Consider the following 20,751-nt stretch of genomic DNA (forward strand, 5'->3'; position numbering starts at 1 on the left):
GCACAACCCGTTCGGGGGGCCCTCAGGCGACACCTGTCACCATAAGGTGCCTCTGCATGCACACCATCCCTACTTTCCTGTTTTGCCCGTCCTAGCCGCCAACTGGAATGTGACCGATGATAAAGACCATATTCCCTTACAGGACACACTCGACCCGCAAAACAGTGTGACGTAGGCAAAAAAGACGCACAGTAATAGGCCAATCGAACTGTGAGCCAAAAAATTCCTACATGATTCCCAAAGGGCAACCGGTAATAAACCCACACTGCTTAGGGGAGGGTGGGAGGGAGCTGCGTTGAGCCAGAGAGCTGAGTTTGAGAAGGGGGCTGAGTTTAAGGCAACTCAGCCTGCCCCTCTTTGCATGGTGGGGCCACTGGGGTGCACCAATCAAAGGCCCCTGCGTCATGTCACCCCACCCGCCCGCAATGGCCCCCCCCCTTTTAGCCAGACAAGCTGGCGCTGGGTGAGGGCATATTTGTTTGTGCATGCACACAAGTATGCAAGTGCACAGTGTTGGAAGAGTGCACACTTTCCTACATAAACACAAGTTGGGAAATGGCGAGAATTTCCTGGGAATTGCATTCCTGCTAATGTTTGGGGTTACAAACAGGACATGTTCACAAGATTTGCAAACAGGAATCACATTTTCATACATCCTTACCTATGAGGTTCCTCATTCAATCACGGGAGTCTCCGATACCCTCTTTACATTCCTAAATTCTCCCTCCCATCACTTGCACCCTCAATGATTAAAATTTGTCCTTACCATTTCACACTGAGACCCCACCAATCAATCAACTCAAGTATTACTTGATTGATCACTGATTCAACTGATCAAAAAGTGGTGGCTCTAGAAATGACATCATTGCAGACTTGACAGATGTGAAAACAGAATCAGGCCTTGAACTTCTTTAGCTGCAGGGCTGGCTGGGTGAAACAGAAGCTGTGACACCATTAGGACTTGGTTGGTACTCAGTGTATAAACCAGATTGATGCACTGGGCTGACATGGGTGGGGTATATTGAAAATAAACTGCCCAGTCATTTGGGACATAACAACTTACTAGCTCTGGATGATATACTGTAAGGCTTGTAGTGGCAACTTCAAAGGCAGTCAATCAAACTGCCAGCAGCAGGGGCTGTCGAAATTAGGAGGTGAGTGAGATGAGGCAGAGAACAAAAGCTGCTCTCTGTAGATAGTTACCTCATACTCATCCCTCTCTCCATTTAATTTATATCCTTGTCATTATGACTTTTATGAAACTGCCTTACTTCCATCTGGGCAGTAGGTTTATAGAGCAATTAAGAGGGCAATCAAACAGGTCTCCTTCAATAATAGTAAGAGTTACCCATCCTTGAGTTGGGATGAGGCACAAGAAGGTGTTGACTTCTGTTCAGCTGGAAGGTGAGGGGTTAGAGGTGACCCCCAAAAAAGAAATCTTATTTTTCTTAAGAAAAATGCAGAGCCTCTGAATAATGAATCGATTCCTTCCTACTGTTTTAACACTATTAAGAATATAATAATGGATGCAGCTTAGGTTAAAGACTAAAATACATTGGATAGTCCTGGTAGAATCAATCTCCAAATTAAAAGCAGAAGGTATGTGGTTAACGACATGCCCACACCGATATAGGCATACTTAGGGGTTCTCATCCCACCCCACCCACCCTTAAGTTCATTCCTCCTCATTTCCACATTAGATGTTGAATTTTGTTTTGTGTCTGTATGGAAATGTGTACTGATTTTTGTGCTCAATTGGAGGAGGGGGAATATACATTTGAACACATTTTGTTTAAAAGAATTGTGCATTCATATGCACACTTTGCAACTGTACACATTTTAAGCAATTTTGCAATCAATAATGTGCTTTTCCGTGCATTTTTTCAAATATACACATTTTTGTGTGCATTCTTGTTTCTCTGTCTTTGTCCTTTCCTTTCCTTTCCTTTCCTTTCCTTTCCTTTCCTTTCCTTTCCTTTCCTTTCCTTTCCTTTTTTCTTTCTTTTTTCTTTTTTGCAAACTGCATCACAACTTTGGAAATGTATGGATTTCAGTGGTAATTAGGGATGCACGGATTCCAAACCGTCCGTTCCGGTGGGGAATCCACCCGGGGGGGAGGTGATCCATTCCACCCCCCTCCCCCGGAATCCTCTGGAGTGGCTCTGCTCCGTGAGGATTCTGCAGAGCTGCCCAGCTTGAGGGCCGCTTACCTGGAGCTGTTCTGCTCCTTGCCAATCGCCATTTTTTTAAAAAGAAAATGGCTATTGGCAGAATGTGCCCATAGACTTATATGCAAGATAGAGCCATGGATCTTGTGTATAAGTCTATGGACACTTTTATTTTAAATGGTGATTGGCGCAGAGGACAATGGCTCTGGTTAAGGAAGCAGCTGAGTGCCATTCCGCAGACAATCCTCCAGATGCGGAGGTAAGTGCAGCTGTTCCACTGCAGATTCTGGAGGCCGGATTCTTTGGAATCCGGCCTCATTTGAATCCATGGTAGATTTCTCTAACTTCACTCGTGGGAATCTATGTTCTGGTTCATGTTTACATTCAAGGAATGTGAATTGAAATGAGAACCCAACACATTTCTCATCCATCCCCACCACTCCTGTTGTCTGGGCCAGAGCATGAGGCAGGCTAACAAGCAGGCTGCAATGGTGAAGAGGGGGAGCAAGTCCAGGGAGCTCTTGCCAGGGGGACCTTGTCTGCTGAGGTGTGGGCCCTTGGCAGGTGCCCAGCCAAGCCAACCCTTGACACCAGTTCTGAAAGTCCTTGATACCATGCCAATCCTTGAATGAGGATGAGCTTTAGTATGGGTTCCTCTCATGTAGTGCAAGGCATCACATGTTATTCTAGCAGAATGAGAAGGAGTAGGGATATCAGAGAATTCTGCCATGGACTCCAGTGAGGCTGAATTCTAAAGAATTGTAAAGATTCCCCCAGAATCCTTGGCGGAACGGACTCCCCCCTGCCTCCCTGTGGAATCCCCCCAGGTTGGAGCATACCTGGCGGTGGATGTGGCAGCTCCGATGGCTCCGGCAGTGGCTCTGGCGGCGGCAGCTCCGGCTGGTTTCCTGGCCGCTGCCATGCTGCTGCGGCTGAAAACGGTGGCCGTCATAGCAGCTGCCATTTGCGTGGCTGCCTTTTGCCGTGATAGGCTATGTAAATTCTTATGTAGCCTATCACGGCAAAGACCATGGGGGCAAATGGCAGCCGTTATGCCATTTGCGCCCCCGCTGTTTGCTGTGATAGGCTACGTAAGTATTTACGTAGCCTATCATGACAAAAGGCAGCCACGCAAATGGAGTAGCAGCCGCCATTTGCGGCTGCAGCAGCCCAGCAGCGGCCAGAATTCCAGCAACGGCCGGCCCCGGCCAGCAGCTCTGTTGAGTTGCCACAGAGCAGAGCTGGCTGGGGAGGATTCTGGGGGGAGGGATGGAGTGCCTCCCCCCCCACACTGATGCCCCAGAACGGAGCCAGGTAAGCCTTTTGTACATCCCTAGGAAGGAGCTATGCTGCAACATGAAAAGGGACTAGGGATGTCAGAGAATTCTGCCACGGATCTCGGTGAGGCCGAATGCCAGTGCATTCAGCCCCCCGAAATTTGTGGTGGAATGGCCTGCCCCCCCACACCCCCGTGGATCCTGCCCGGAATGAGACTTACCTAGGGCGGATGTTCCGGGTGGCAGCGGCAGCTGCGGTGGTGGCTGCAGCAGCTGGTCTTCCGACCGCCGCCACCGCCATTTGCAGTCTGGAGGTGTTTTTTTTTTTTTTTTACAGGGACATGATAGGCTACGTAAAGATTTACATAGCCTATCATGGCTGGGTTAAAAAAAAATGCGTACGCAAATGGTGGCAGCTACGGCCGCCGCCATTTGCATTCCTTATTTTTGGCCGTCTTAGTCTACGTAAATATTTACATAGACTATTACGGCGAAAACAAAGGGGAACGCAAATAGCGTAGCAGGTGCTATTTGCATTCCTTTCTGATTCACCATTTTAGCCTACGTAAATTTTTACGTAGGCTAAAATGGCAAATCAAAAAGGGACGCAAATAGCACCCGCTATGCTATTTGTGTTCCCCTTTGTTTTCGCCGTAATAGTCTACGTAAATATTTACGTAGACTAAGACGGCCAAAAATAAGGAACGCAAATGGCAGAGGCCATAGCTGCCGCCATTTACGTACGCATTTTTTTTTTTTACCCAGAGCCCTCCACAGCCAGAAATCCAGCTGCAGATGGATGTGGCCTGGGCTGGGCCTGGCCGGCTGCTCCGCGGAGCCGCCGCAGAGCACAGCCGGCCATCGAGGATTCCGGGGGGGAGGAACAGATCACCTCCCCCCCCATCGAGGATTCCGGGTGGAGGGACGGAACGCCTCCCCCCCACCATAAACATAATCCACGGAAAGGTAAGTGACTTTCGTACATCCCTAAAGGGACCCTCTATTTCTTCTTCGCCACACAGTTAGATACATTCCAGGTTTTTCTTTTAAAGTTAATAGTCTTGTGGTCTTCCTCTTGTGAATATGTAGTCTTGTTGTAGAACTTTAGCTGCTTATTTAACTGTAATAAAAGATCAACCCAGTGTTTCATTATTTGTTGGGTTTGTTTGTTTTTTTATAAATGTTGTATCATATACTTATGTAAAATAATAATTTGAGTGCTGACATCTTTGCAGTCTTCAACAATTTGAAATAACCAACATGGCTGCCAGGTTAGTTTGGCAGCAGAGCAAAAGAACAAACAAACAGGAAGTGCTGTCCACCCAATAGAATCACAGAATCCTAGAATAGTAGGGTTGGAAGGGGCGTATAAGATCATCAAGTCCAGCCCCCTACTCAATGCAGGAATCAGGTCAAAGCGATACATTTTGACGTCTTCTTTATGTTTCAGCTGTGCTTATCTCCAGTATGAATGACACCTACATGATATCACTGAAGGTATGTGTGTGTTTTTTTTAATGGCCATAAAACTTCTTGTCCTTCAGCGATTTTCTCTCCCTCCCATTGCCCCAAATAACCCATCATCCCCCCTTTACATGAAGATGCCTTCTATTTAACATTATCATGTATGAGTTCCTACAACCTCAAAGCTGGTATCTTGAAAGTAAAAGTAGGGATGTGTGAATCAGCAAAACGTGAGCTCACTGAAGTTCTCTGAATTCCATCTCAAAGCTCCTTGCGAGCTTTATTTTTGTTTTTCTCCCATGTAAAAATCCATGCATATTTTTGTGCTTATTTTTCCAAAAGTACTCATCCATTGTATGCATCTTTGAAATGCATGCATTCGTCTTCTATTGATTACAGTGTATTTGTGCACATTGTTCAAATGCATGCATTGTTTGAATGGTATGCTGTCAAACACATTTCTTTTGGTCCATGAATCACATTGAATGCTTGGGAATGTATGGACTTCTACCACATGTTCAGTCTGCAAGATGCAAACTAGATAAATCCTGATTGAAATGAACGGAAACAGATTTCTTATGCACCCCTAAGTAAAGAGGTGTGTGAAATGCCTACTAGGGATTGTACTTACACATTTGTGTCCAAGAGGTTGGGAGATGGAGGAGGAAGAAGCCAAATGGACTGGCACTCTCTGGCTATTCCAGATTTATTGCAGCAGAGCTGATCTAAGAACTTTTGTTGCTCGAAGCAAAGGACAATAGGTCCCCCCACCCCAATTCCACAGCCAGAAGCTGACCAGACCAGCAATCTTAGTTCAACACTGACAATGGGACAGCATTCCTCATTGTGCCAGAGGGCAAAAGCCTAGCTTAGAGGATACAGGGCAGACCCCGGTGCACACACAGTTTTGAGTCTGACCTTCGACCTCTTGTCACTGCTTCTCCTTCCTTTGTTTCTGCTACCTGAGCCTATTGCATCATTCTGTCTAATTGCAGTCCTTGGTGTGTATGTGTGTACATACACACACACACACACATATGTGATTGCATGTAAAAAACAACAACAAAGAGTGCTGTAACCACAAATCTGTGATTCCTATCCAACAATCTAGAGCAGCCAGACATTGTAACGCACTGGCACATAGTTCCTCTCTCAGAAACAAAGGAAACCAACATGTGTGACAGAAAGGAAAACTTCTGGATCTACAGACACAGAAGTCTTTGTCCACATGGGCTTAATCTGGAGGACAATTCATAAACTTCATACCAGTCATACCTCTGGTTTTGGTTTTTGTTTTTCTTCCTTAGGAATTTTCATCTCCCAGCATTCCAGACTGCTACTTTTGGTATCCATTTAACATCACAGCTACTGATGAGGGCAGAAGCCGAAATGCTTAGCTCCAGATATATTTGGAAATTAATCTGTTGTTAGTCTATCTATCTATCTATCTATCTATCTATCTATCTATCTATCTATCTATCATCTCTGTAATATTATATTCTATGAACTAGTGAGATATTTACACAAGCTTTGTTGTTAAATCAGGTTTTCCATTGTCATATGTGGCAAGTTTAGGTATATGACTTTCTGTTCTGTGTTCTTCCAAATGGTGTGTTGCAGCATTACCTGTTGCAGGGAGATGTGATTAACATTATGTGGGCCCTATGGCATTTTTTTTTTTTTAAGGCTCCCTAATCCCTGCTTAATTTTATGAACTGTCAAAATGATTCTAAATATCTCTCCTGTTTGCATTTTCACCTCAGGACAGGAGTCCAGAGGTATGGATTTGTTGTACAACAGTGGACTTTAGGCAATTTTCATCTTTTAATGCCTGCAGCGTCCGAGGTTGAATTTGTAATAATCACCAGATTATCTCTGAAGGATCTCTCGCTTATACTTGCAAATGGTTCTGCAGGAAAATGCAAAAGATAGAGAAGGAAAAATAATTGATTAGAGGCAGGAGATCATTTTGTCACATAATCCCAGATGGAAAAGAAAACAAATGCTGATATGCTTCCGTCTTACCCTCTTCCCCCACTCTCTCTTTTAATGACAGTTGAAGAAGATAGTGTAACAGGAAAGACCAGTTCTTGAGACATTCTGACAAGAGAGAGAGAGTGAGAAAGAGAGAGAGAGGTGGTCTGAGTCTAGGTTGTATTCAGACTGGCGCTTTCTCGCTCCAGGGGTGTGTGTGGTTCCAGATGCTGGATAGCAAACATGGGCAGATGACATGGGGCTCTTCCCACACTGGTGGGGGAATGTGGCTAGCAAGTACTGTCCTGAAGTATGCCAGGCAAGGGTACAGCCAATGCACCTCCACCAATCTCTAGCAAAAGCAAGGAACTACGATGAAATGGACGAAACAAAGCAGCCTCTTCACATCAGGAGGTCGGAATGGGCCACGTGGTACTGTCTGACCCCTATCAGTGCTTTTCAGGTTGGTCAGTGACACTATCAACAAAGGAACCCTCTTACTGACTTCCTTCACCCCTCCACCCCAGCATGACAAGATCTGTGTCTGGTCTGACAAAGGGGAAGTTTCCAAAATCAGTGAAGAACAAAAACATTAGGGAGTGACTGTAGCTCAGTTGGTAGAGGCACATGCTTTGCATGCAGATGGTCCCAGGTTCAATTCGCAGCATCTCCAGGTAGAGCTAGGGAAGAATCCAGTGTGAAACCCCAGAGAGCTGCTGACAGTCAGTGTCAACAATACTGGGCTAAAGCTGTTGGAGAAATCCCTTTGGGGAGTGGGGTTTGATGAGTTTTCCTAGGTTTGGCCCCCAGACTTTATTCCAGCTCCTACTGCAGTGCCCAGCTTGGTCTACAGCAAGTTAGGGATGTCAGAGAATTCCGCCACAGACTCCAGAATTCTGCCACAGACTCCATTCTAAAGAATCCAGCCCCTGGAATCCGTGGAAGAATGGCCTCCCCCCCATCACACCATGGAATCCCCCCGGGACGGAGCTTACCTGGCAGCGGATGCGGTGGCGGCAGCGGCGGATGTGGCAGTAGATACGGCGGTGGTGGCGGCAGCTGCTCTGGCTGGTCTCCTGGCCACTGCCGGGCTGCTGTGGCTGCAAATGGCAGCCGTCGTAGCAGCCGCCATTTGTGTGGCTGCCTTTTCCGTGATAGGCTACGTAAATACTTACGTAGCCTATCATGGCAAAGAGCAGGGGCGCAAATGGCAGATGCTATGCCATTTGCACCCCTGCTCTTTGCCATGATAGGCTATGTAAGTATTTATGTAGCCTCCCACGGCAAAAGGCAGCCACCATTTGCGGCTGCAGCAGCCTGGCAGCAGCTGGAATTCTGGCTGTGGCCGGTGCCAGCCGGTGGCTCCACAGAGATGCCGTGGAGCAGAGCTGGCCACGGAGGATTCTGGGGGGAGGGACAGAGTGCTTCCCCCCCACCGCTGATGCCCTGGAACAGATGGGTGAGTGGGATTCGTACATCCCTACAGCAAGTTGGGCCAGTTCATGGACTTTCCGGGCACTTTTTCCCCTGCAGGTTCTGCAATTTGCACAAAGTCCTGAGCAATTTGCGCAAAGTCCTGAGCAATTTGCGCAAATTTTGGCCAAATTTGCACAAGTTGCTCAAAAATTGTGCAAATTGGAGAACCTGCCAGGGGAAAATGTGGAAAAAATAGTTTCCGGAATTCAGGGAAAAATCAGCATTTCAACCCTGCAAATATAGAACAAGTCATACACACCATGTTACTCTGTCAAGTAAAACAAAACAAAAAAAACTGGATTTCCCAGTGACAGACATCCCTGTACTGGACTAGATGAGTCAATGGTCTGACTCAATATAAGGCAGCATCCTAAAATTCCATAGAAGGGTACAGAGGCAAATGTATTTGAACTTATTTATTTCATTTTAAATGTATTTACTCTAGGGATGTCAGAGAATTCCACCACGGATCTCAGTGAGGCCGAATGCCAGTGCATTTGCCCCCCCTGAAATCTGTGGCGGAACGGCCTGCCACACCCCCGCCCCCCTACGGATCCCCCCCCGGGATGAGACTTACCTGGGGCGGATGTTCCGGGCGGCGGTGGCGGTGGTGGTGGTGGCGGCGGCTGCGGCGGCTGCAGCAGCTGGTCTTCTGACCGGCTGCCGCCGCCGCCGCCATTTGCAGTCTGGAGGGTTTTTTTGTGTTTTTTTTTACAGAGACATGATAGGCTACATAAAGATTTACCTAGCCTATCATGGCTGGGTTTTTAAAAAAAAAACCACGTACGCAAATGGCGGCGGCTATGGCTGCTACCATTTGTGTTCCTTATTTTTGGCCGTCTTAGTCTATGTAAATATTTACATAGACAATTATGGTGAAAATAAAGGGGAACACAAATAGCGTAGCAGGCGCTATTTGCGTCCCTTTTTGATTCACCGTTTTAGCCTATGTAAATATTTATGTAGACTAAGGAACCAAAAATAAGGAACACAAATGGCGGCGGCCATAGCCGCCGCCATTTGCGTATGCAGTCTTTTTTTTTTTTACCCAGAGCCCTCCATGGCTGGAAATCTGGCTGCGGACGGCTCTAGCCTGGGCCTGGCCGGCTGCTCCGCGGAGCTGCCGCGGAGCACAGCTGGCCGTGGAGGATTCCAGGGGGGAGGAACGGATCGCCTCCCCCCCCGTTGAGGATTTCGGGGGGAGGGACGGAACGCCCCCCCCCACCATGAACATAATCTGCAGAAAGGTAAGTGACTTTCGTACATCCCTAATTCACTCAAATTTGTTCCCTGAACTTCACTAGGCCAATTATGTGGAGACCTGCTGGGGGCAGAAATGAGACCTGTGCTCTGCTACCCCTTGTGGTGAGTTCACTCAGTGCTGCAGGTCAAAAGGATTCCTTGGCAGTGATGTCCTCCCAGGCTACAGAATGAGACCACCCACTCAAGCAGCCCATGATTCCTCCCCCTCCACTAGTCTGGTAGGGCTATAAAATCTTCTGAGTCAGGCTTGACTTTTATGTGGGCAGCAATCAGCTTTGATTTTGTCTTCACGGCTGCTAGCCTTGGCTCTTGTTCATTGGAGGGCTTGCTCCATTACTTGCATGCCCATTTCCTTGATTCTCCTCAGACTCTTAATCCTAGACACTTGTATCTTCTGCTTCCTACAGTGCAGTGAAGGCTGGTGGGTCCGACTTCGGTGGGGCTGTGAATCCATTCTGGGTTTCAGTCAGAACTGTACAGAACTCTAAAGGAGCTATCCAAAGTCCCGAACCCTATCCCAAAAATGGGTTAAGCACCTCCGATTGTTCCTTTAGAGTTCTGGCTGGTTCTGACTGAAACCCAGAATGGATTCACAGCCCCACCAAAATCAGACCAGCAGCCTCTATTGGTACAGCGAAAGTTGTCTAGGATGCCTACAGCCCAGCATCATACCAGAGAGAGTGAGAGTGAGAGAGAGAGAGAATCTCTATATGTGTTGTTGTTGTTGTTGTTGTTGTTGTTGTTGTTGTTTTAGAACTGGAGAGGCACAAAAGAAAAAGAGAAATAAAGCATGTTGTGTACCGCACTGAAGAAGTTGGAATTCTCCCTCTTTGTCCAGCCATTAAAGTTGCAAGAGTTCTCATCTATATTGAATTGAATAGCCTCAAGCAGTGTTTGGAGGTAGTAGGAGCCCTTTCCTTCCCATGGCAAAGGATAACCTCCATTGTCTGTTTGATTCTAGGATTCTTAATGCCTTTCTGCATGTGGCTGGTTTGGTTTAGGCAAAAATAACACAACCGTGTCCTTCATGATGTCATACACGATCTGCTTCCTCCTCTGTATTACTCTATCACTGCATGCCTCTATAGTGACACACTGAAAATTCATATATTTTTAAAAGAGATAACTAGGTAGATAGGGAAGAACGTTATCACCTGCTAGGGTCAGATCAGATGCCCTATTCCCCTTTTCTGACCTTCAGTGCAGTCTATCAACATTTAGTGACATCAAAAGAAAAAGTCATGGAGCAGGATGTTGAATTTGCTAACTCCTTCCCATCTTTAGACAAGAGATAACAGGGGAAACGTTGGAGTCAGAAAGACAGATGATCAAAATACATATCTATATCAAGATACAGGGAAACATTAGGTAGTCATCAATCATTAATGGAATCTGGAATAGATGAGATTGAGGAAGATTATTCTGTGTGCATGTGTGAGTGTGTGTGTGTGTTTTGTTTGGACAATGTGTTAAGTAGAATAGCTCATGAAATATGTTAGCATTCATGCCTTATACTCCTTTTGTTAACAGGTTAGCACTCAACCAATTCACATTTCCGAAGCTTTATTCATTATTAATCAAAAGAGTTAAAAAGTCGATCCAATCTGGTTATATACAGTAGTTCTTGTGGTTTTCAAACCTTTAAATTTTTAATGGTGTCATCGCTTTCCCAGTGGATGTCAGCCAAGCAGAATGTCTGGTATCAGAATCCCACTGGGTTAAAAAAAGAAAAGAAAGCAGTAACAACTCAAAAAAAAAAAAAGTAGGATTTTTTTAAAAAATAAAAGCAACCCAGGCTATTGTATTATTGCTATCATTTTCTCCTAAAAACAGGCATTGCTCTGGTATAAAAGTGTTTATCAGATTTCTTTTGAAAAAGCACAAAGAGATAGACACACAGACACAGAGCATATGACACTAACTTGAATATTGACTACGGTCAATTGATTATGGACGATTGTAAGTGTTTACACAAAAGAAGTTCCAGTCCAGTTCAGTCTGGATATTAACACATTGTAAATAGCAAAGGTATGGGGAAGAGGAGGGCGTTAGGAGGTAAATGCTTAAGTGCCAGCAGATTCAAGGATAAGGGTGCAATTCTATACATGTTAGTCAGAAAAAAGTCCTGCAACTTCCAGCGTTCCCCAGCCAGCATGGCTGGGGAATGCTGGGAGCTGGACTTTTTTGGACTAAACATGAATAAGATTGCGCCCTAAGCCATTTAAAATAAAACCTACACTTGTGTGTAACTGCCTGCACAGATCATCTTGACTTTGGAGGCCTTACTTACTGACCTGCCACTAAGACCAGTAGGGTTGGCGGGTCTTCGAAAGAGGGCCTTCTCAGATATACTTATGGAATTCCTTCCTAAGAGATATACAGCTGGTTCTGTCTGTGACTGAGGGCCTCCTGTTCTCTCTGGCTTTTAATTGAAAAGGCTTTATGATATTTGTTGTGGTTAATTTGAAACTGTACCTTATTTTAACAGCCTTCTTTTAACATTGTTTGAATTAATGGTGCTTTTATAATTTGATACTGAATTGTACTGTTTTTATACTGTAAGCTACCTTAGGGAGATCTAATTCTAGTCTGCCACAAATGCAAGTAGATCAAAATCCAAAATAGAGCCCTAATAGCCTCTGAGCATGCCCAGCTTAGGCTGTGCAGGTTCTTACCTGGCAAGCAGAGAGACCTCCAGAATGTGGAGTCAAGGGTTGACACTACAAGTACCTCTCTCTCTTTTTGGTTAACGTCTGTGTGTCCAGGTCATGTGACTTTTTGAGGTGACAGTCTGTAAGGTGGCATTTCCTTTCCACATTCATATTCACACATGACTCACATCTAGAAGAGAAAGTGCTTGGCTTAGCTGCCTGGGCCTGCCCACTGATGTATGCATAGGGAAACCTGACCTACACAAGCAGAGATCTATTTGCATGGGCAGTGTCAAGCATGAGGCCAGGAGGAGCAGCCCGACTTCCCTTTTGACACTTTGGACCTCTTTTTCACACTTAAAAGCAGTCATTGAAAGAGTCATCTTGTTGTCAAAGCAGCGCTGCTGGGAAAAGAGTGGGGATTCCAGATCAAAATCAACCACCCCCAACACAGAGAGACGCTATGAGCCTCTCAGCCTCTCCTGTTTGTATATTTGTGCTTGTTCTCTGACGTCACATCTATTTGAGGCTCCAGTTGTAGGCAGGATCAGGCCTGGAATCAGCAGGGAGTGTTCTGGCACCTTCCCCAGAAATATCTGGACAGAACCAATAGGGGCCCAGTGAATCAAATACTGCTAGCGGAGCTCCTCCAAATCTTTCCAATGCACAAATGGAATGCGCAACAAGTTGCACAATGAGTTGCACAAGAGTTAAGTGCAAGTGGTTGCACAGCAGGCTGTGCAAGCATAATGCACAACTGCATGTGAAACCGCACATGTGCAAATGTAACTTTAATTGGATATTTTTCTTGAGCATAGTTCAGAACTTAGTTTCCGCTAGCGGAACATCATTTCTGCTAGCAGAATGACACAGTTGGATAGTGCCCATGGTAAACAAATGGAATCTATCTATCTATCTATCTATCTATCCATCCATCCATCCATCCATCCATCTATCTATCTATCTATCTACATCTCTGTCTGTCTGTCTGTCTGTCTGTCTATATCTGTATCTGTATCTATCAAATGGTGTCCCTGTGTGTGTGTGTGTGTTTGTGTGTGTGTGCCCATGTGTATATATATATATATATATATATATATATATATATACAGTACTGTGCAAAAGTCTTAGGCCACCATTAGATCTGTTGTTTAAGCAATGGTATAATGACCATATATAATTATTTCTGAGTCTCTTCATTAGAATACAGCCAGAAAATACAAGAAATTTGTATGCAGTATTCAACAACAGAAAAAAAAAATCAGAAAAAACAGCTTCCATGGGCTAAAGTGGCAAGTATTTAGTGTGACTTCCCCTTACACTAGAGAAAAAGCAGGCGCTTGGCTCCCCTAAAAAGTCTGGAAGGCCAAGAAAACTTTCTAAGTCTGATGAGAAGTTCCTCATAGTTTCCTCTTTGAGAGACCAGAGGAAATCCAGCAGGGACCTGGCTCAGCATCTGGCAGCTGCATTGGGATGCCAAGTTGACCCATCTACAGTCCAAAGAAGCTTGATCAGGAATAGTCTTCATGGAAGGGAAGCAGCCAAGAAACCACTTTTGCATAGGGATGGCAGAGAATTCCGCCACGGACCTCAGTGAGGCCGAATGCCAGTGCATTCAGCCCCCAGAATGCCTGCCACCCCCCCACCCCCCCACAGATCCCCCCTGGATGAGACTTACCTGGGGCAGATCTTGCGGGTGGCAGCGGCTCCAGCGGTGGCTCCGGCAGCGGCAGCTGTGGCGGCCGGTCTTCCAACCGGCTGCCGCCGCCGCCATTTCCAGTGTTAAAAAAAAAAAGGCGTGATAGGCTACGTAAATCTTTACGTAGTCCATCACATCTGACTTTAAAAAAACACACACGCGCGTACGCAAATGGCGGCGGCTACGGCCGCCGCCATTTGCGTTCCTTATTTTGGCCCGTCTTAGTCTACGTAAATATTTACGTAGACTAAGACGGTGAAAATAAAGGGGAACACAAATAGCGTCCGCTATGTTATTTGCATTCCCCTTATTTTCACCATCTTAGTCTACGTAAATATTTACGTAGACTAAGATGGCCCAAAATAAGGAACGCAAATGGCGTCGGCCATAGCCGCCGCCATTTGCGCATGCGCATTTTTTTTTTCAAGTCAGACATGATAGGCTACGTAAAGATTTACATAGCCTATCACGGCTGACTACAGGGACGCAAACGGCGGCGGCTACGGCTGCCGCCATTTGCGTCCCTGTTAGCCAGTGGCCGGATGTCCAGCTGCTGGCGGAGCCAGCCAGCGGCTCTGCGGAATCCCCGCGGAGCGGAGCCGGCTGGCCAGGATTCCGTGGGGGGGGATGGAGCGCCTCCCCCCCCAGCGGAACCCGGCGGAGCCAGGTAAGGCCAATTTCATACATCCCTACTGCAGAAGGGGAACAGGGTGAAAAGGCTAAGATGTGCTAAAGCTCACAAAGATTGGAATGAGGATTATGGAAAAGAGTATTATGGAGTGATGAATCCAAGTTTGAAATTTTTGGGTCCAATCATCAACAATATGTGAGAAGAAGAGTTGGAGAGAGATGGAAGAATGAGTGCTTATGGCCTTCAGTGAAACATGGAGGGTCTGTCCTGGTTTGGGGCTGCATTTCTGCCAGTGGTGTTGGCAATCTTGTCCGTATTGATGGGATCATGAATGCTGAAAAGTTCAGACAGGTTTTAATTGATCATGCCATTCCTTCTGGAAAGCACCTGATTGGGAATGGTTTCATTTTTCAGCATGATAACGATCCCAAGCACACTGCTAATGCAGTGAAATCATATTTAGCAAGGAAAACAGCTGATAAAACACCGACAGTCATGGACTGGTCTCCACAGAGTCCAGACCTGAATATTATAGAGGCAGTATGGGATCACCTGGACAGAGAATGAAATAAAAGACAACCTATATCTAAAGAAGAACTCTGGGAAGTGCTGAAAGAAGCCTGGTATAATATACCAGAAGATTACTTCAGAAAACTTCAGGACAGTCTCCCTAAAAGAGTTCAAGATGTGCTTACAGCCAAGGGAGGTCACACTAAATACTGACTTTTGCCTGTACCTATTTCCTGTATTTTCTGTTTGTATCTTAATACAGAGACTGAAAAAAATTATTATGGATGGTCATTAAAACTTTGCTAAAACAACAAAGCTGGTGGTGGCCTTAGACTTTTGCACAGTACTGTATGTGTGTATATGTGTGTGTCTGTATATATGTATATATATATATATATATATATATATATATATATATGAAAGATAGAAAGACTAACAACAGAGTATTAAATATATATTTTAAGCGCTCTCTCTATATATATATACTTGTGTGCGTGTGTGTGTGTGTGCTTGTGTGTGTGTGTGTGTGTGCCTGTGTGTGTGTGTGTGTATGTGTGTGTGTATATATTTGTGTGTGTATGTGTGTGTGTGTGTATGTGTGTGTATATATATATTTTCCTTACACACCCCTAGGTTTTACAGTTCATAGAAGCAAGTTCACATCACTTTCATACAGGACAGTCAGTCCAAAGGCAAGGATTGCACTGAGGAATACTGCCAAACGAGGCTGGATAGGGTTTTGCAGCAGGCACAAAGACAAGTGGGCAAATTTTTCAAAAAAAGCCGGGAAGACTGGAAGCAATGTAACAAGCAAGCAGAATAAAGAAGAAGCTGGTCAGGCATATGAACACAGACAGATGCAATTAACTTGCTCTTCCCCAGATGTCAAATGGGAACATTTATATCCAAGACAGGTCAGGGGGGTGAGCATGTTATCTGTGGGTGGACCTTGAGTCTAGAAAGGATATGATCCTTTCTCTTCTAGTCTTCACCCTTCTACTCTACAGACTCTGCATCCTTCTAGTCTTTGGTGGCTCATGTAGGGTTGCCACTGGATTTAACCTGCAGACAGAAAAAGATCAAGGCACATTTTCAAGTTTCTCCTTGGATTGTATAAGAAATTTTGAAGTGAAGGGTTGGGGGGGGGGGAGAAGTACCACCAAGTCTTCCCAGGCTCTCCTCAAGGAGTGTGGAGCATGCAGACCAAGAATTCAATTCCTGGATGAATCCAAGACCACAGCCTGGGATTTTGGCCCCATTGTTAATATTTAGGGATGTAAAAAACAAACAACAGGAGTAGAGTCAAAAAGGTGTGGGCAAAGGTAGATGAAGTCTAAAATTAGTGGAAATTCCCCATTTATAATTAGTGATGGGTGAACTTGCCCCAAGTGAATTCATTATTTTTCTTATCCATGTAACCTTGGTTAAGTGTTCTCCTTTAATTTGAGATCTCGTTCTGTGTACATGAGTTTTTGCATATGCGCAATATCAAACTGCATCTTGGAAGCTGTAGTTTGTAATTGTGTAATGCATCATGACATCATGTGTCACCGTGTTATGTACCTGCTTCTGATTGGTTGCTTCCACATGGCCTTCCTACGTAATGTTCACTGCTGTCAATGATCAGTATATGGACGCTGTCAAGTGACATCCTGAATCAAAAACATTAAACCAACCGACTCCGTGCATGTTCAGAAATGCGATAGATACAGACAGCACATGCACTAAAGATCACAACCTATTCTAAAATTAATAATAAATTCATAAGACCCAAGCTCACTACAAAGGTGAGCATTAAACAAGTTTCGACCAACAAGCTGTCAAATTATGAAATTTGACTGCATCACTACTTATAATACATGTTCAGCAACATGATGTCACCTATGGTATCCTGTTCTTTAGAGATTTCCAAGAAAACTTTGGACAGGCATCTGAGGATATGCTTTCATCATGGGACATCACAACTTAGGACAGGCTGTTGAAATAAATACATTGCAGTCACAATTTCTAGCAGTTGCCATTTTTTTAAAAAAAATAAAAAAACAAAAATCTCAATAAAATTAAAACATGATAGGGAAAGTTACAGGAAGCCAGGTTCTGGCTGAACATCAGGAAAAACTTCCTGACTGTAAGAGCAATATGACAATGGAACCAATTACCCACACTGGAGGCATTCAAGATGAGGCTGGACAGCCCTCTGTCAGGGATGCTCTGACTTGGATTGAAACAACAGAAGGACATTTAATAGGGATAAATGCCACGTTCTGCACCTAGGAAGAAACCAAATGCACAGTTACAAGATGGGGGATACTGGCTTAACAACACTACAAGTGAGAAGGATCTTTGAATTGTTGTAGATCACAAGCTGAATATGAGCCAACCATGTGATGTGGCTGCAAAAATGTCCAATGCTATTTTGGGCTGCATTAATAGAAGCCTAGCTTCCAAATCCTGGGAAGTATTAGTTCCCCTCTACTCAGCACTGGTTAGGCCTCATCTGGAGTACTGTGTCCAGTTCTGGGCACCACACTTGAAGAAGCATGCAGACAAGCTGGAGAGTGTTCAGAGAAGGGCAACGAGGATGATCAGGGAAACAAAGCCCTGTGAAGAGAGACTGAAAGAACTGGGCATGTTTAGCCTTGAGAAGAGAAGACTGAGGGGAGATATGATAGCGCTCTTCAGGTACTTGAAAGGCTGTCACAGAGAGGAAGGCCAGCATCTCTTCTTGATCATGCCAGAGTGCAGGACATGGAATAATGGGCTCAACAGACAGGAAGCCAGATTCTGGCTGAACATCAGGAAAAACATCCTGACTGTTAGAGCAATACAACGATGGAACCAATTACCTAGGGAGGAGGTGGGCTGTCCCACACTGGAGGCATTCAAGACGAGGCTGGACAGCCATCTGTCAGGGATGCTCTGACTTGGATTCCTGCATTGAGCAGGGGGTTGGACTCGATAGTCTTATAGGCCCCTTTCAACCCTACCATTCTGTGATTCTATGATTCTATGGAAGCACTAATGTTTAAGGTGGTTCAGAAGACTGGACAGTCAGCAGCCCAAAGAATGGGCAATTTGTCAAAGAAGCCAACAAAGGCTTTCTTTTTTTAGCTGATCAGCTAGTATGGAGGGCTGCCCATTGTACTGCTGACTGGGAGACCAGGGATTAAGGGATAACATGGGTTCCCAGGCCAGACCCAATGGAAACTTGAGTTTATGTATTTAGTCTTTGAACAGCCGACGAGGTCACAGTTCAGTACCACTGAAGAGCTGATCTTCTGAAGAGCTCTGGTAGCGGCTCCAGAGGATGGATGCTCATCTGCCCATTTGGTCAAAGGTGAAGTGCCCTAATCATGCCTCCAGCAAGGTAGAAAAGATGAAAAGGCTCGCAGAGCAAAGCAGAGGTAGGGGAAGGGCACCCTTTCAAGTCACTGTGAAAAGAAGTGCAGTCACGATGAAATACAGCTTCCTAAAAGCTGAGCCACGAACGATCACCAATTGGTATAGAATATTCTCCCATTTATCTTTTACCTCCAATTAATTTGTTCCTTGGGCTGCCAGATAAAAGTTACATAAATGAGGGACATTATTCTGGGGTCTTTAGGGGGTGGGAAAGAATATTCTTCCAGGAATTTTGCTGAATAGGGAACATTCCTTTGGAGTGAAAGAAACAACTTTGGCCCTTTTCAACGTTTGCACCAGACAAAAGCGACATTTCTACAAGGCAGCTGAGTGGATTTCAGTAAACCATTGTTGTTCATCTCCATAGCTGTGGTTTTCTTCAGACTTTTTAGGTTTCTCCTGTAAAAGTATTTCAGGTTATGAATTAAGCACCAACATGTGGATGAAATTTGAGTGACTCAATAGTAAGTGTTTTCAGAATAACAGCCTTTGGTAAAGCAGGAACTGTTGTCCTGATTTTCTTTCATCCCAGGATAAGTACACAGATCTGCAGTCTTATGAACTCAAAGGGATTTTTTGGATGTAACATTCTTGGCTTACGAAACCATCAGCAGCATTGGACCTGCACACCTCCCCCCACCTCTTGCCTCCGCCCTTCATAGAATCCTAGAACAGTAGGGTTGGAAGGGGCCTATAAGACCATCGAGTCCAACCCCCTGCGCAGTGCAGGAATCCAAGTCAGAGCATCCTGGACAGATGGCTGTCCAGCCTCCTCTTGAATGCCTCCAGTGTGGGAGAGCCCACCACCTCCCTAGGTAGCTGGTTCCATTGTCATGTTGCTCTAACAGTCAGGACATTTTTCCTGATGTTCAGCCGGAAATTGGCTTCCTGTCACTTGAGCCCATTATTCTGTATCCTGCACTCTGGGATGATCGAGAAGACATGCTGGCCTTCCTCTCTGTGGCAACCTTTCAAGTACTTGAAGAGCACTATCATATCTCCTCTCAGTCTTCTCTTCCCAAGGCTAAACATGCCCAGTTCTTTCAGTCTCTCCTCACAGGGCTTTAATGTTTCCAGTCCCCTGATCATCTTTGTTGCCCTCCTCTGAACCCTCTCCAGTTTGTCTGCATCCTTCTTAAAGTGTGGTGCCCAGAACTGGCCACAGTACTCCAGATGAGGCCTAACCAGTGCTGGGTAGAGGGGAACTAATACTTCACATGATATTATTATTATTATTATTATTATTGTTATTATATTTATAGCCCACCTTTTCCCCAGTACTGGGATACAAGGCGGCTTACAAAAATTAAAACATATGAAAATATTAAAAAAATTAAGATATAAATTAAACAGCAATATAAGAAATTATATTAAATTTAAAACATTAAAACAGCTTTTTAAAACAACATTTTAGCAGCTTACCCCCAGGTGCCAGCTATGTCCCAAAGGCCTGCTGGAACAAGAATGTTTTAGTCTGCCTCCATAAACAGGTAGGATGGAGGGAGCCATCCTAGCCTCCCTGGGAAGGGTGTTCCACAGCTGTGAGGCAGCCACCGAGAAGGCCTTCTCCCAGGTTCCCACCAAACGTGCCAGTGACAGTGGTGGGACTGAAAGAAGGGCCTCCCCAGAAGATCTCAGAACATGGGCAGGTTCATAAGGGAGGATACGGTCTTTCAGATAACCTTGACCAGAGCTATATAAGGCTTTATAGGTCATAGCCAGCACTTTGAATTGTGCCCAGGCCAGAATAGGGATGTCAGAGAATTCTGCCACGGATCTCGGTGAGATTTCAATCACAAAATCTGTGGCAGAATGGCCTGCCCCCCCACCCCCCCGCGGATCCTCCCCAGGACGAGACTTACCTGGGGGGGGGATCTTCTGGGCGGCAGCGGCTCCGGAGGTGGCTGCGGTGGTGGTGACTGCGGCGGCTGCAGCGGCTGGTCTTCCAACTGGCTGCTGCCGCCATTTTCAGTCTTGGTAAAAAAAAAAAAAAAGACATGATAGGCTACATAAAGATTTACGTAGCCTATCATGGCTGGGTGGGTCTAAAAAAAAAAAAGACGTGATAGGCTACGTAAATCTTTAGGTAGCCTATCATGGCTGGGTGGGCTTAAAAAAAACCAAAAACCCGCGTACGCAAATGGCGGCAGCTGTGGCCGCTGCCATTTGCGTTCCTTCTTTTTGGCCGTCTTAGTCTACGTAAATATTTACGTAGACTATGACGGCGAAAAGAAAG

Source organism: Heloderma suspectum, chromosome 1 (assembly GCF_057233095.1).
Source record: "Heloderma suspectum isolate Gila_16-S chromosome 1, 16-S_ref, whole genome shotgun sequence".
NCBI lineage: Eukaryota > Metazoa > Chordata > Lepidosauria > Squamata > Helodermatidae > Heloderma > Heloderma suspectum.